Below are 16,870 nucleotides of genomic sequence, written 5' to 3' on the forward strand. Positions count from 1 at the left end.
ATTAAGAAGAGGTGGTCAAGAGAGAAAGCAGTTCAAATTTTAAAACAGCTTATTGACAAATTCAATGATAGTAATTCAGACCCTTGTTTGGTCCTACTGAGCTATGGGACTTCTGCTCTTGAATGTGGCAAATCTGCAGCTGAACTGTTAATGGGCAGAAAGCTACGCGACACCACTCCATATATTACAGAGAAAAAGACAAACAGAGAGGCGATTCAAAACATGGAACAGTTCAAATTAAAACAAAAAGACAATCATGACAAAGCAACAAAATATGTGCAGCCTCTATTAACAAATGCCATTGTGAGATTTGGAGATGCTAATGTGGAATACAAAAGTTCTACAAGAAACAAGTCCAAGATTATACACATAAGAATGGGAAATGGACAATTTCTGGAAAAAAAAAGCTGCGAGATCTTTTAAAAACTAAACAGATTATTACAGACCAAAATAGTACTAATGGAGCAAACCACAATGGAAGCCCCCAAAGATGCTAGAAGAGTTACTAGTTTGAATATCCTCAAGACATGGCAGTTGGAGCCGATACATTCATTTTATTTTTGATTTTTCAATCTCAAGTAAAATCCACAATTCAAAGAAGATAGAAGGACATTATTAGGGATAACAAGACATCTGCCGTTTCCTACCTGTTTCCAAAGCACATCTTGTCTTATTGCATCCCGGCCAGTAGTAAAGTAAATTCTCGCCCTCGTTCTCTGTGGGGGCATCAATTTATAAATCTTTGGTTTCTCTGTTGAATATACGTGGAGGATTGCATAAATCAGAGGTCTCCAACTCTGTTCCTTGAGCGCTTACTGTGACAACATGGAAATATTGAAGCAATTCAGAGGACTGAATCTTAAAATCAAGCCCATTAAAATGAAGGCGAAAGAAGCTAATTAGCAACATATATTGGTCACTAATTAAGAAAGGGGTTAGAATGAAAACCTGCAACCGCAGTAGCTCTCCACAGACAGAGCTGGAGACCTCTGACATTGACGTTGTCTGTCTTTAACAAATCCAGTTGATCTTGTGTAGCTAATATCAATGTGAATGGAATACCTCTGTTTAGTACAGTAACATTTAATATTAAAATGGTCTCTGCGTTGAAAGAAGTCCTATATATTTAGTTGCACAAAAATGCTTTGTTTTCCTTTTCTTTCTAGTATATGTATAGTCATATGTATATTCATATATAATCAGAGAATCTACGCACAAAAAATGATCAAAGGATTAAGGACACTGTTAAAATCAAAACGACAAACAAAACATGGCCTTAGAAGATTGAAATAATTCTGTTTTATCTAAATCGCAGCCACGGTTGATCAAAGAAATAATTTCCGCGAAAAGTTAATGCCCTTAGCGCCCTCCTCTCTCGCTCCATTGGCTAAAGTTTAACTAACAAGAAATCCATTGGACAGAGCGGTCTAACCGCTTCTCCGATTGGCAAGCCATTTTTAATAGAAAAAAAAAAAGTTCAAGAAAAAAACTTGGAGCACGAGGACATGTAGTCTAGGTGTCACGGAATTGGTCCACTGTACGTCAATCAGGAACAGAAGACGCGTGCGATTGGGCGAGAGGTCTTGTTGTGGGTGGAAAAGGGGTGTGGTTTGGGGAATCGGAAGCTGGTTTTGACGGCGGCGGCTAGTGAGGTAGACGGGAGGGGGGCGGTTGAAATCCTGACAAAAAAAAGAAAAAAGAAAAAGAAGGGGGAAATAATAATTTTAACAACAGAAAACAGTAACGTGCATAGATTTGGAACAAATAGGCAACGTCTAAGATAACCCTATTTGAAGACGCGGAAGAGTCGTCTCCGAGAACGGGGCGTGCGAAGCAGCGACAAAAAAAAGCAGGTGAGTATGAATTTGCAGGAAGCGTTTCTCGGCCAAAACAAACTGTGAGAATGTCCGGCCTTTGAGTGCAAGGGGACAGCGCAACAGGCCGCCATCCTCGTTACATCAAATAACGGCAAACGGCACAAACCCGGGTGTGGGAGGCAATTGGTTGGGCAACTATTGCGCCAGACAGACAGACAGATAACGGAGCGATACTCAGGCGGCGAGGCCTCAGATGTAAACACATGCCCGCTGACCGGCGCATCATTGAATGAAAGAGGTACACCCGAAGGAGAAAGAGGCATGCAGCGGGACAGATGAGTCAGACAGATGTGTAACCGCCAGCTGTAAACCGGGGACAGAGAAAGAGCCGACGGTCTTGGGCGGAGGCGCAGCACACATCTGTTTGAAAAGTTTGCAGGTGTGTAAACGAGGATACGAGTCGAGAACGAAAGCTTCCGGCGCATCACCGTGTCCGCAGCTGGCTGCATGACATCACCTGTCCTCGGCATCCTTTCTTGAGGAGAAGGCCGTTCTGTCTCTCTCTTCTTGTCGTGCTTTTTAACGGTAATGACAGCTTCGTTTAGCAAATCTTTAGTCCGTTAAACGATCTTTCTTAAATGTCTACCTCAGCGATCTCTTTCCAGTTCATTCAGTTTAATGTAATTTGTGTTTGTAGGGGTTTGAGCCTGTCTTTGTAAGGTAGGACACAAAGCAATAGGGCACAATACCCAAAATCATAAATGTCAGTTTAATTTTGAGTCAATACGCCACCTTACAGTTTAACAAACAATCAAATTCCAGTATGACTGCCTAGGGAGTAATAAATCACAGAATAGGTCTATAGATCTGTGTGCCAATCTGAAATGTATATACAGTAATGTGAAAAAGTAAATGCATTTCATGGCTTTTCAACACATTTGAAAAGGCAAACAGATCTTCATGCAAACTGTGCCAACAGATAACTACTTGAATGAAAACCCAAGGACAAATGTGTCTTCAATCATGTATTTAAGGTGAAGATCAAAAGATGAATTGGTCTGCCGGGGAAAAGTAAGTACCCCCTAGGCTTTAAAAGCAGGAATCGCCTCCTTTATCAGAAATGACATAACTGCCCACCAGTCTCCTGACATCAACTTGATGACATTTTTGACCACTCCTTCATGCAACTGAAGGAATTTTGCATGATGTTTGCTGGTTTTCTTGCATGGACTTCCTATTTCAAATCTCCTCACAACATTTCAGTAGGACTCAAATCAGAGCTTTGACTAGGCCAGTCCATAACCCTCCATTTCTTCTTTTTGCATTATTCCTTGTTAGATTTGGTAGCATACTTCTGTTCAGTAATTCCAGTTCAGTCTCAATTTTTGAACAGATGGTCTCAGATTCTACTTAAGCACACATTGATATGATGCAGTATTCACAATAATCTCAATGACTTTAAGTTGCCTAGACCCTGAGGCACTAAAGCAACACCAAACCATTATGTTCCCACAACCGTGCTTCACAGTTGATATGAGATTCTTCTCCTGAAATGCCGTCTTCAGTTTGTGCCAGACATGTCTACTGTTACTGTGGCCAAACAGCGCTATCTTTAACTCATCTGTCCAGAGCATGTTATTCCAAGAAGGTCTGGTCTTTGCCTAGATGTTCAGTGTCTTGCACTGTTCATTTTGCATAATTAAGGATTTTTCCTGGCATACCTCACATGCAGGTCAGATTTGTGCAGTTTCTATATAATTGTAGAAGCATGCACTTTGACACCAACTGTCGCAAGTGTTACCTGCAGATCCCACAATTAAATATTGGCATTCTTGGAGAATTCTTTTAGTATCAGACAGTCAACTCTTGGGCAGCAATTGATGGTCCGGCCAGTCCTGGACAAATTAGCAGTAATTTGAAATCTATGCCACTTGTACTCATAGATTATATTTCGGACAATGGAATGATCGGTTTTCAAATAATTGGGTGCTCTTTTTAAACCCTTTGCCAGACTCTTAGACACCCAACAGCTCCTTTCTGAGTGCCTTAGAGAATTTTTTTTTGATCTTGGCATGACACTACATACGTCAATAGCAAAGATAACACCAGACCCTCACGATCTGTGGTTTGAATAAGACGGGGTCCCCCTACATACTCCCTCAAGAGTTTATAATGTGGAGCACCTGATTCTAATTTTATGGATTTGAAGTGGAGATAAATTTAGGGATGTACTTACTTTTTACACATCACAAATCTGCATGTGTATTGATTTAGATTATGAGAATGAACACACCATGTCAATTTTAAGTGTTATTTGTTTAAGTATATCACCTCTATTTGTAGGCACTGTTTGCATGGAGATCTATTGTTTGATTGTTCAAATATGCTGAAAAAGTCAACAGTTCTCATGGGGTGTACTCAATTTTTCTCATAAACATGACTTCTAAAAATGAACAGCAGCAACTCGGATACTAATGAATGTTTGATGACAGTCAAAAATTATGTAGTATTTTGATGAGGTGCCTTGCAGCATGTAAAAAGCACATTAGTACAATGTGACTCACAAAACTACGAGATGCAGAATTTGTGTCATTTTAACAGAGTGGCATTTTTATAGATCTTACGAAGCTTCGAGGGTATAATCATATTTTCATTTCGATTTTATGTAATCTTTCTTGCACAGTAAGAAGTGCAGTGCGTAGCACCACTGCCTTTCAGATCCAGCTTCCCGCAATTAACTCTTGAACCTGAATATTGTCCATTTGCACTTTCTACCAGTGTCTGTGGGGATGGTCTCTGATATTCTCAAAGACGAGCAGGTCAGGTTAATTTGTGATGCTCAGTTGGCCCAGTGCTGCAGGCATAAATAAGCTCCATCTCCCTGTGATCCTGAATTGGATTTGGTGGCTAACCTACTCCATAATTCAATCTTGCAGTGAAAGTTTGGTTAATGATGCACTGCTTCCATTGCAGTTTTTTCCTCTATTTATTGAGGAAACAAACAAACATTGAATTTCCCCTTGGGATTAATAAAGTATCTATCTATCTATCTATCTATCTATCTATCTATCTATCTATCTATCTATCTATCTATCTATCTATCTATCTATCTATCTATCTATCTATCTATCTATCTATCTAATAACAAAACACACAGAATCAATTGCAAGAAATGCAGCAAGTGTACTGATATTTTTCAAAGAAACTCATTGAGACCCGGCACGCAGCCCATGCACAATGAAGAGAGTAGGATAACTAGAGGCCCAGCCCCATCAAAATATTTTTTTTTTTTTTATGGAGGATAAAACTGCAAATAAAACATTTATATACAGGCCTGGCATATTTATTTTAACGCTTTCAAGGCGGACGTCGACTTTTGTCAACAGGAGGGGTTGACGGTGGTAATTGACTGTAATCAGTGACAAAACCCGCTGTTCTGTTTTAGTTGGATTTTCTTTGCTGGAAGGAAAGTTAGCTTCACTGATTTTGGTTGGATTCCCTGTGCTCATGTGAGTAGCGAGGAGCAAACTACTGCAAAAATGGCATTGACATCTGGCAAGATATCGAAGTGAATGTATAAAGCATAAAACTTCTTGGAGAACGATTTGCATATTATCGCTGAATTGGACTCTGACTTGTCGGACTCCAATTTTGATCCGACTAGTCGAAAATGAATGTGAGATCCCAGAATCGGCTGATCGGTCCCCAGCAGATCGTGGTGCTGAACAGGTTTGTGTAGCTGATGTGCCTACAGCAACGTTCACCTGGGAAGACCACCATTTACAATGAGAAGAGGTAGAAACCTGATTGAAATGCAGTGTGACCACGACTGCCGCTACCACCCCCTACCATATGAAGACGGCCTGGCAGCCAGCCTGCTGCTCACTCCAGGTGAACTGGCGGCCACAGCACACAGCAACATATGTTTTATGTTGATTTCAGTGTGAAACCACTGCTTTGTGTGCTTTTCAGGAAACTGTTTTTTTGGAAAAAATATTCAGCCTTCCAAAGAGTTAAAATTACATTAATGAGTTCTAGCCAGGTTCTAAATAAATTTTGAGCAGAATGTTATAAGAGAATTTCATTTTGTGCCATTTGAGATAATATAGCTCATCCCTTTCCCAATAGGTTATGGAAGATAGCATTTTTTTTTCCATCAGACGATCTCTCTGCTTGCATTTGTTTTTGTGGAGTGGTGTATATTGTGACTGATCCCCTCAGTATTACCGTATAGGATTATTATCACATTTGCCCTCCACTGTGTAAATGTATACAAATGTGCATTTTTGCAAGACACTTAAGTAGTAAATAAAAAATAACCCTGGGCATTAGAGCAAAATATGGTGACCCGAGAGTATTCTTTTTAGATTTATAGTTCACAAGTGTTAAGAGCACATTGGAGAGTTGCACATGAGGAACCTTTCTGGAAAGTCATGCACACATTTAAAGAATATTTTGTATTTATGTAAAGTTGAAGCAAAGAGGAGCTTATTAAAGTCGAGATGACAGGGAGTTGTGTGCAGGTCAAACAGGTTCTGGTATTTTGTTTTTTTTCCTCTCTCCAAATTGCCTGTCATTAGCTGGGAGGGCAAATTATTTTCTATAAAGAAATTTAAAATGACATAACTTAGCAGTGACATTAGATAACTTTCACACAGAATTGGCAAAGAAAAACAGAATGGAATGTGTGCCATAATGACTCCAGCATCTGACTGTGAACTAGTGAATTGTAATCTTGATGGCATTGGTTATACAAAATCAAAATAACTGGTAGAAAGGAATTATCATACTTTTTAAAAATAAAAAATATCCATAAAAATAATAAAAAAAATAATGTTACTTGTGTCACACAATTCACCTGTCAGAACTAACAAAGATTCTAATAGAATGGGTGCCTATGGAGACTAACTCTGGACAACAGCAAAGAATATTGAAAAATATCCACTGAAAAAAAGGAGAAAAATCTCAAGTTAACTCATGTCACAAACAGTTATCCACAAGTCAAGTCTTCCAGTCTTATGCTCACAACTTGCAAAATACTGTTAAATAAGAACTTCAAGAAAATCAGCACATTTACACAGGGTGAAGCTTTTGAATCGAAGATCCACCTGTCCCCTTTAGTTATTGGTCATGAGTCCTGTCTTCAGCTCTTTTTGTTCGTATACCACTCTGATTTTTTTACAAGTATTTATTTAATAATATGTTAGCAAAATTTTGCATTTATTTTGCACATTATGGTTGTATGACTGGTTGAGTTGACATGGATTATGCACACAAGTAACTTGAGATTTTTTTCCATGAAGAGCTATTGTGAAGAGTTTGTGTCCATAGATTCCCATTCTATCAAAAGCTTTGTTAGAGCCATCTTAATACATAATTCGCCTGCCTACTCAATCACTCACGTCCGTCCGAAGCTGAATGCGCAGTCGCCTTTTGCGCACGTCCGAAGCCGAATGTGCAGTCGCCTTCTGCGCAGCTGCCCGAAAAACCTTACGAGACCGACATCCAACCCCAACATCGCTGCAGGCGGCGGATTTATGGCCGCAAAAATTCAAAGAGAAAGGCGACTTCGATTAAAGCTCTAGAGGCCTGAAAGGCGATTTCGACTACAGCTCAAGGCGTAATTATGCATTCTGATTCCATTACGCATTCATTCAATACACCTATATCAGGTTTGTGGTGCTTATACTTATTACTATTCCATATTGTACTGGAACATTAGATAGATAGATAGATAGATAGATCTTTATTGTCATTGTCACTTTTACAAAGGAACAACGAAATTGAAGGTGCAATCGACTCAATGTGAGGAATAAGAGTTAAAAAGACAAAAAGACAGAAAGATAGAATATAATAACAAACCAAATAATAATAAATATACAAATTGCACTTGTTGACTTATGGTCTATATTGCGCATTGGAAGAATAATATGGAGCAGTTTTATTTTGAGTTCAGGGCCAATCATTGTACTATAGGCCTGGAAAATGAACTAAATTAACAAGCCTGTACAGTAATGAGTAAAGCAGACTACAATCATTACAAAACAACTTCTTCGTTACTTATCATTTGTTCTTCATACACTGCTGACACAAACTCGTGCCCATTTCATCTTACATTGTCGAAACGGGCTCTTTGTGTAGTTCTACATATAAAAAAAAAAAGATAAAAATTTATTCTTGGTTATCATGAAAAACCACATTGGGGTAATAACATAAAAAATGAATGGGATATTCCTTTAAGAAGCAGTGGCACAAATGTGTTTTAACCACGTGAAAAAAAAGTCACCAGAGTGAAGTATTTTTGTCAGTAAACCAAATTTAAGATTTAGACTATCAGTGGAAACCAGAAATAGATAAAGAAAAATACAATATGCTGCGGTGGGCTGGCGCCCTGCCCGGGATTTGTTTCTTGCCTTGCGCCCTGTGTTGGTTGGGATTGGCTCCAGCAGACCCCCGTGACCCTGTAGTTGGGATATAGTGGGTTGGATAATGGATGGATGGAAATACAATATGTAACAGAATGGCACAATTGCCAGCAGTTCTGCCTCACAGATCCAGTGCCCTGATTTAGAGTTTTTGTTTTTGGTCCTTGTCTATGAGAATTTTGCTCATTCTTTTCATGACACTCTGTACTTCTCTCTGGGTATTCTGGTTTTCTTTACATTTCACCAAAATATAAATGTACGAGATTAACTGGCAACTCTAGTATGAGTGTTGGTGTGTTCTCTGTGATGGAATCTCCATGTTTTTTCTCATCCTTGTGCTCACTTGTGCTGCTATAGGATAAGCTCCCCCCGTGCAACCCTGAATTGAATTGAGCGAGTCTGAGAATGTAATGCCTGTAATTAGTAACAGGGCTTTCTGATTGATTTATTTGTTGTGGTCTCCCTTATAGTGCTGATTCCTTGGACTGCTGCCACATTAAGCTCTGGCTTCTTGTAAGTCATTGTGGCTCACCAGGGTAACCGAACTGACGGTAAGCTTTTCAATAACCTAGCAGGCTAATATGCGAGGTTTTTGTAAACATCTTTTGTTTCTTAGAGGTGTGATTTTTATTTATGTCTCGTTGGTACAGTTGTCATAGCTCTGTTGATTGATCACCGATGAAATCTGTTGGAGTTGTGCCTTAATTGATTATTGCATTCTACATCAGTAGAAGTGGTAGACTGAAATCACATTTGCCATAGTGTGATGAACTGGCACCTTCACCAGTGTTGGCTCCCATCTTGCCCCAGTGCTTCTTGGTTAGCGTCCAGCCCACTGAGGCCCAGTTTGAAATGATTTATTTAGAAAATGAATTGATGAGTGGATGGATAAAAATCTAACTTCTGAAAGAGTCAAAGTAAAGCATCATATTTTAGTGCTAAGGAATACCTTTTTGTTGTCTGTACAAATTACAATGTACGGATATAATTTTTTTAAATCTCAATAAAGAGTTATTTTCACCTTTTTTTTATCCAAGTGATTTGGTCATGGCTCCAGAGAACCTCTACTCTTCCTTGTTGGATGAGTTTTTAAACGCCAGACACTGTGTAATTGGTATCTTGATCATTAGAAATGCACAGCCTCCTACACAAGCCGAGTTTAGTAGGAGTGCTTACTGTGCAGAAGAGAAATCAGCATAGCAGAGGCGAACAAAATCCATGCTGTGTCTCTGAATCTAAAAGAGACCATCTTGCGTAGGCTGAGCCCTACCCAGCAACACCTACAATAGTGTGTCAAGTGCATGCAGATGACCTAGCATCTAGTAGAAAGCGACGCCCAGATGCAAACTGGAGGGAGAGACACACTACTGCCGTTTTTCCAGGAGAGGTTGTCATCAGAAGCCCTGGGGAGGCCGAAGCTGTTCTCTTGTGTGCCAGTTTCAGAGTTTCTGTCAAAACCGCTCTAATTGCTGTCCTGTTTTTGTAGGCTGAATCTCGGATTCCCCATAGATTGTCTTTAATTAACACAGCCCTTGTTTTATTTGAGTTTGTAACCAGCAGCAAATGATTGGTATATAGATTGGCAAAAAGGGGTCAGCTTGCTTTATGCTTTCTTTGCCGTCTCTGAAAAGGTTTACCAACAAGGAAACTCTTCTAGATCTTCTAAATTTTGTCTCCAGCAATACCACAAATGGTAGGTAGAGATTTTGTTCTTACTTTGTGGTCTCTGTGTATCTTATTATCATTTGACGTAATATATGTATATTTTGTGTATTGGTAATCTCTTTTTATGTTGCCTGATCAAAGGAATGTTGATGCAAAAACATATTAGATATGAATTTCTATTTTTTGGGATGGAGTAGATCCTCTTTCATCCGCCCTTTGTAGCTGAAAGTTGAGACGGAGTAGGAACATACATTCATTTTTAAACAGTTTGTTTTTTGGCAAGAATTTGATAAACCTCAAAGCTTTGCCTTATGAGTCATTTGCGGTACTTCAAAAAGGGGCTTCAGGCTGAGAAGGACAGAAGTGTCACGGAATGTGTCACAGAGCAAACACTGTTGTGTTTTTGCATGCTGGTTCCCTCATTAGATCATGCTTTCTCGACCTGTTTGCGTTTAGACCTGCATTAACAAAGAGAGGTGGGGGTGAACAGATTTTCATAGTTTGTGTTACTAGTTGGCATTGCAGCTTGGGAAACTGGAATAGCTGAGTTAGAAGTTTGTGTTTTTACACAGTGAATTGGGTGCATTTTTACTGCATTGGTTTCCAAATTTAAAAAAAATTGCAAGTATGGGGTGGGTAAAAGAAAGAGAGGACAACAATAAAGAGTCAGGGTGCCAAAATGGCCACCCCATATAATTGGATGCAGCAAAAGCAAAAAAAAAACACACAATTATTGTGAAATTGTTTCTGCAAACGCTAGTTCAAGCAGAACTGCCAAAGATAGCGTAGTTTCTGGCTTTCCCGGTGGGAAGTGGCAGTACCAGGTGGACGGACACCAGACGTGACGTCAGAAGTGTTCTATCCATCAATCATCTGCAGAGGGAGAAAGAAAGAACGATAGTAATGCACAGCGCCATCCCCTGGTGTGGTGGTGGAATTACAGCCACTAGAGCCCTTCCGCTGCCCCATATGTGCACACATGTAACAAGTGATAACTGAAGAAAACAAGGGCAATGTTAATTTCCTCAAAGTCGATGTTCATACCATATTGCTCAGCATGCAGGTTTCCCATGAAGGGAAGTTTAATGGACAAATTCATTGGACTTGTTCAAATTCACAGTTTTCCTGGAAGGAGATGCTTTTTCTCACACCCTTGAACATGGACTAACTTGTGAACAGTGTGGCCAAGCTGAAAATAGCCACACTTACTACTGTACTGCTGTAGGTAGAAATGCAATTGCTATGTTACCTGATTAGCCCCGATTGATCAGACCGCTAGCGAGCTTGTAAAAATTCTGTAGCCTACTAGATTTTTTGGGAAAGCCATAATCACTCACCCTAAAAACTGGAATAATGTGGTCAATGGATCAATCTTGTGCTTCACAGTCGATGAACATGTTAAACCAAGAAGGACTGGATCCTTGTTACTTCTAATGGCTTTGTTTTCCAAGCCTTTTCCATGGCAACCCCTAAAGTCTTTCAAGTTTCTGTTTGACACTTCAGCATGATAATCTATGCATTTACATACCTAGCTAGATTTTATAAGGGTAGCAGAGAAAATAAAGGCATTTTCTATAGTTAGTGTGTCACTTATGACTGGTGACCTTTACAAATTTCTTTAATGTTAGGTCAGATATGAAACATAAGTCTCATTTCTTCATCAACCATTTGTAAGCTTTGTGCACTTTAATGTTTTAATGAAGTATCATATTTTTGACGTTTATTATAACAGCTTGAAAGGTACAGTTTTAAAGAGCCATGCCAGCATCAGTGATGCTCACATGCTTGTATTTCATCCAACACTTCTCTCATCGTGCTAAGTACCATAGTTCGCTTGTGGTACCGATGTATTTATGAAAATCCAGAGTGGCTATGGGTTGAGAGCAGAGGAGCAGGGCCTTTCTCATTCCCTCGCCAACCACTGTTCGAGTTAGTCTACGTCTCACCGCATGTTGGAGTCCACTTTGCCTCCGCTTAGCTAGCGATACCTGTTTGTTCAACAGACATTATCATCTACAGATAGTTAAGGAGTAACGTTGAACATTTTTGAGAGAGAGAGAGATCAGAGCTCCATGTGTTTTAGGGTGTAGCTGCTGATTGCCAGAGACATCATGGGCATGTGCTTTTCTCCCCACGTGGGGAACGCTCTCCTGTCAGAGCTGAACACGATCAGATACAGTGCCAACGTCTATTGATTTTTAAAGTTTGTCCTGTTTCATTAAGTCAATGTATGTGTGTGTGTGTTTATGTATGTATGTTTCAGCATCACTTCCGAACGGCTGGAGCGATTTTTCATGACACTTGGTACACATGTTTCTCATTGGTCGACTAAAAATACTGTAGGGTGAAATCAACCCTAACCCACCCCCTACTGGGTAGGGTAGGGGGTTATCTTGGGGTCTTGTAAACATGTTATCATCCAGTTGACACTCGCAATGACCACCAGAGGGCGAACTGGAGGTGGCTGCCAGCATTCTTTCTGTTTGAGCACCACTGTGCCCCTGTCGCTTTTGAAATTAAATAGAGTTGGCTGGTTCCTGAGCATCAACTGGATGACAACATACATACAAGGCCGCAAGACAAGCATATTAGCGAGTCTTCATTGTTTATTAATTTATTTTTGAAGTTGTGTTTTTTTAATTTATTTTTCGCAAACAGTTAAAAAAAAAACAAAAGACTATTTTCCTTCCGGGCAACACTGCTAGTGAGAAATAAATGTTAATCACACCTGTCTTACATTTTTGATGTAACTATGAAGAGGTTTGTTTAGTCCAGTGGTCTCAAACTCCAATCCTGGAGGGTTGCAGTGGCTGCAGGTTTTCATTCTAACCCTTTTCTTAACTAGACTCATTTTTGCTGCTAATTAACTTCTTTGAAATTCATTTTAATTAACTTGCTCTTGAAGCCTCAGACTCCTTGATTGTTTTGTTTTCCTTAATTAGCAGCCAAACAATAATGAGATACAAAATGAGCCAAAACACGACCAGAAGGCCTGAGTCCGTCATACAATATCTGAAAATAAAGAACGGGGAATGTCTCAGGAAAGTTGATCTGCTCAGGTCCTCAAAACATTTTACCAGTGCTCTTAGAAAAGAGAAAATCAACAATTTTGGAAATGTATGCTATTACACAATGAGAGCAGCAACAAGGCATAGAATTAAAGAATGGGTTTAATTAACAACAAGGATCAGCACCTAATTAAGCAACTGGTTGGAGTGAAATTGGTGGGAGTTTGAGGTCCTGACTTAGTTGGTCTTCTGTTGGCTCACTCGCTTCACATTTCATTTCTGTTTGGGTTCCATTTAAGGAAAGAAATTAAACAAATCAGAGGAACGATGAAGAAATTCAGTGGAGCAAATCTTAAAAAAGCAAGTTAATTAAAATGAAAGGAAAATAAGTTAATTAGCAGCAAAAACTGGTCACCAATTAAGAAAAGGGTTAGAATGAAAACCTGCAGCCACTGCAGCCCTCCAGGACTAGAGTTTGAGACCACTGGTTTAGTCCCATATGGTATTCCCTGAAAACCAACTCCTGCTTGCTGCACTCCTCTGGCATTTCATACAAGCATTCTAATCGGTTATAAATTGCTCATTTTTTTGATTGTTTTTGACACATTTGAGCAATTACAAGAGGTTTGGTATGTTGTTGTTTTTTTTAATGTATGTAAGCTGTTCCCCATTCCACTCTTTTTAATTATATCACTTTAGGCACAGAGAGAATCGCATTTTCAAGCTGTGTTTTTAAGGTGTCACATTCGTTCGTTACTGGGTTACTGTTTATTCCTGTTTATTTTAAGTACCTGTGCCCAAGTCACTGGTTTGTCATGCTTTACAGTTTCACTGTGAGGAAAAAATACTAATTTTATTGATGAAGAAACACCAAAAAAACACACAAGGTACAAACATTCTGTATATGCAGCACCCAGAATATTTAAGCAAGGTTTAAATATTTTCAAATATATACATATTTTTAGTCTTAAGTATTTGAGTCTTGATTTTTGACTAATTTGATAGCTTAGCTCTACTGATAATTTGTTTGTTCTGCATTAAAATAAACTGGAAATTTAAAATAAATTAGAGCATTACCTTGAAGATGCCCCATAATTTGCATTGCAACACCCAGCATGGAAAATTCGGAACTAAAGTATCGGTATGAGTGGGGAAGTTTTGGTGTGCCGTCATGTTTTTGTATTATGTCATCTACAGTCACACCCATCTTAAATCTGCACAAATGCACGTCCTGCTGTGTGTCCTTACAGTGTTTAATGCCCTATGAGGGTCTCGTGATTTTTGGCAGTCTTTCACAGCATCTTCTGTTGCAGATCTTTCTGAGAGGTCCTGTGAGCTAGGAGCGCTTTACCAGACCCCTTGTCTGTTTCCTTGGCATCTTTAATGTGCATTTCTCGTAATGCAAAGATGTGTAACATTAGTACAGAACATTAGATTAATGGCTCAGTGGTAGAAACTTGGTCACATGCAAGGGCTTCAAACATCAATACTGGCAGCCGAGACGTGGCATTTAATGTATAGAAAGATCACTTGAATGCAGAAGACTGAAAATATTTACTGGCACTTCAGAAGCAGTTCAAGTACACCATTCCAGGAATGCATTTGTTCACTTCCTTTACAATTGAAATTGATTTAAAAGCATTCTTTTCTTGTACTTGAAGAAAGTTTTTTTTTTTTTTTTTGTGATCAGTTTCCATTTTTATTGTGTCATTTATAATAACTGTAACAAAGACGTTAAGAAATTCAAATCACAAAAGCAATATGACCATGATGAAAACCTAGCCCATGCCATACCCTGCAGTCCGTGCAATACGATATTTACACAAAACAGGAATTACTGGCATTGCTGCTTTATTTCTGATTACTTACGTGTGAAGATTTTGGTTGAATGTTATCGAAGATCATTTGTAGGTAACCAGTTTCTTCTCATCCACTTTGAATGAACTCTGTTACCTTAAAACCTGTTAGTCAACTTGAATTTTTTTTTGAAGATGGATGATTACCAGTTAAAGATCCCTCTTTCCCCAGCACCTCCAACCATCATTACCTTCATTAACTTTAAGGCCTTTCGATTCAAAACTACCTTTCTATTTCATTGTCTCCTCCCTCAATTCTGCTTCACTCCTCATGTCTACAGTACATAAAAATAAAATGTGCTTGTCATTTGCTTTCATACTGCTGTACCTCCTCTTATTCTTTATTTATAGGAAGTTATTTGTGTGCTGTGTATGTACAGTATATATTTTTCCTTTAAATATGCTGTTATTGGTTTTTAGACAGCAGTTCTTTGAAACAATGCAAATTGTCTTCTGTTGTTGGGAAGTGACAAGCTGACATTGGATCTTGAAATATAAAAGCGAAGCTGGTTTTTATTGCATTTCTAGGTACATTCGCATAAAATACAAACTACTTATTGTCATCCATGTGTCTACTTGTCTGTCTATTTTCATGAAGCAGCGTGGTCCCCAGTGGAATGACTTCTTTGAAGTTGTGTATTTTTCAAGGAAGTTTGTTGGGAAAGCTAAATATTTATTGAGACATCTTGAATAAAGCATGTTTTGCATATTTTTGAAATTTCAAAGGCACCTATTTAAGAAAGCATTGTCAAAATCTGTAAATAATCTGTTTAAACATACAGAAACATTCAATGTGACCTCAGTTACTGAATTATTATCTTAAGAGATGTTATTGTATGGTATTTATTTATATAAGATAAACAAAAATTAAAAATGCTCTGACTTAAAAAAAAGATCATACCTGAATGTGTACATAGATCTTGTAACCTTGTTTTATATATTTTTATAAAGTTGGGTGCTTTACACGTGGGAAAAGTATTAAAGTTTTACAGTTGAAGTCACTGATTAGCTCAGGTAGTTTTATTATTTTATTAGTCCAATGTTTTGTCATCGCTCGAGAGCTATAAAGCTTCTTACACTGAAATGAAAATTTTTTAATCTACCAGGAATATTTAAAAAATTAATGTTTCAATTGAAATTATTTATTTAAAAAAAAAAAGTTGCATGGAGTTTTCAGTTTTTCTATTTCTGCATGGTGTAGATGTGAGTGAACTGTGTGATGAACTATCGCCCCATCCAGAGCTGACTCGTAGTTTGTGCCCAGTGCCGCCAGGATAGTCTCAATCCCCCAGGAAGATTGAATTGGGTTAAACAGTTTTAAAAAAAGTTAATTTCTTTGTCAGGGTTATCATATGAAATGTTTGGGTCTGTAAGCGGTTGTGTCAATATTTAAACTAATTAAGTATCTCTGCATTTAAATTGAAAGTAAAGGTTAATGTCTAGCACAGTCCTATCCAGACGTTTTCAATGGTGTCTCTCCAGTTCTCCTAGATTTCTTATTAACACCCAAGTGTTGCTTAAATTGGAGATGGACAGACACACTGTAATTGCCTTTACTACACTATTGGCACATAGACTTGTCTTGCTCAACTAGAAGAACCCTAACTCACCTATTTTAGTGGATAAGTGATGTTATATACTATTTGAAATTGGAAAAAAAATCAAATTCTCACTTAGAGGATCTGTACAAAACTTTTTCAAAACCGGGCAGTAACTAATCAATAACATTTTAGAATAAGCATTTAAATTGAGGAAGCAGATTATCTTCCCTCTTTTTTTCCTTTTTTTTTTAACTCTATTTTAAATTATTTATTAATTTATCTATTTACTTATTTTTACTAGCTTAAAGTTTTACTCTGCTGGCTCAGCTCTCTTTCTAATGGGTTGGGATTGATTTGTTTTGAACCAAGTCTTGTAAAACTTGCTTATTTGTATGGAATGTTATCTCTCTTATTATATAAAAACAATCCTGGGACGAGACAAGACTTTTTGCAAGAGACTTTTTCAAGTCCCACGAGACAAGACTTTGGCCATGAGATTTTTTCAAGTCACGCCCTCCTCTCAGCCATATTCAACCACGCTCACAGCCCTCTCACCTC

The 16,870-nt window shown here is 38.4% G+C and overlaps 1 protein-coding gene across 5 annotated transcripts in view; it reads left to right on the top strand.

The window, feature by feature from the left end:
• The first annotated feature begins 1,611 nt into the window (after positions 1–1,611).
• LOC114662950 (myocardin-related transcription factor A-like) overlaps positions 1,612–16,870 on the top strand; it is a 147,584-nt gene continuing 132,325 nt past the window's right edge. For 2 of the 5 annotated variants that reach the window (XM_028816694.2, XM_028816695.2), the window contains exon 1: positions 1,612–1,853. The gene's annotated coding sequence lies outside the window, so the exon portion shown is untranslated. Of the gene's footprint in view, positions 1,854–9,688; positions 9,936–16,870 lie in introns of those variants that run through there. The other 3 variants (XM_051934420.1, XM_051934419.1, XM_051934421.1) reach the window with 3 other exon arrangements.

The sequence above is a fragment of the Erpetoichthys calabaricus genome, chromosome 12, assembly GCF_900747795.2.
Source record: "Erpetoichthys calabaricus chromosome 12, fErpCal1.3, whole genome shotgun sequence".
NCBI lineage: Eukaryota > Metazoa > Chordata > Cladistia > Polypteriformes > Polypteridae > Erpetoichthys > Erpetoichthys calabaricus.